The sequence below is a fragment of the Cyprinodon variegatus genome, unplaced genomic scaffold (genome assembly GCF_000732505.1).
Source record: "Cyprinodon variegatus isolate N-32 unplaced genomic scaffold, C_variegatus-1.0 Scaffold1865, whole genome shotgun sequence".
NCBI lineage: Eukaryota > Metazoa > Chordata > Actinopteri > Cyprinodontiformes > Cyprinodontidae > Cyprinodon > Cyprinodon variegatus.
In genome coordinates, this window is record NW_015152318.1 from 57,364 (window position 1) to 58,442 (window position 1,079).

Below are 1,079 nucleotides of genomic sequence, written 5' to 3' on the forward strand. Positions count from 1 at the left end.
TTAGAGGTCTACCAGTTGGCTTTAGGGCCACGTCCTCAGTGTTACAGCATACAGAACAAATCGTCTGGTTTATTAACTTTTCTATTTCCATTTTTAAATCCAATGGAAGTTCTATGATCAGCAAATCTCAATCCAGGTGTTTGTAGCTTGATTCAAGACATTTCCTGTCTCCAGTCCTCCAGCTGTCCCTTGACTTTGGACATGTCTCTGACTCCCATGAACAGGTGGATGCTGAGGAAGCATTTCTGAGGTGTTGGACCTGGAAACCATCCTCAGAGGGCTGGAGTTTGACACCAAATACGGATTTCCCAAACATTTTGTTTGTTAAAACATATTAAAAAATAAAATAAAAACATGTTTATAAACTGATATTTTCCATCACTATACGGGCCTCTTCTTTAATGTGCCACAAACTATTACAAGTTTTAAGATTCAACAACTTTAACTGCATTTAAAATGTTTGGCGGCCATATTGGAAAACTCTACAACACAAAGAGCCTGGATAACTGTTTCCGCTATCATAAGCAGTTTAAAGCTTCCTGTAAACATGTCTAACCTAAAGAAAAACATCCAAACCTTTCGGGATGAAAGCTGCATCCAGTGTTTGGCGTCTCTGCTCCTCCGCTGCATCCAGTCGCTGTTGGACCTGCTGTCTCCACATCTCTGTTATTTTTCCTCTCCAGACTATCGATCAGCTCTAGCTGAGCTTTAAACAGCCTCTCTTCTTTTCACAGATCAACTGTCGCTGGTTCTATCTTATAGTTTTAATAACTCGCCCGCTGCTGTTCGATAAAAAAAAAAAAAAACAGAGAGAAGACGGAGGACGATGCCTCGACTGCCGCCATTGGCCCGGAGATGAACGTTTAACCCGCATCGAAAGCTCTTCTTCTTCTTCTTTTGTTTATTGGCGGTTGGCTAGCAACGTTTGGTCGCGCATTACCGCCACCTTCTGAAAAGGAGTGTGGATCAGAATTTTTAAATGTCCCTACATTCTAAAATAACCGCCCTCCCCCCAAAAAAGTAAATAAGATATATATAAGATATGTATATATATATATATATATATATATATATATATA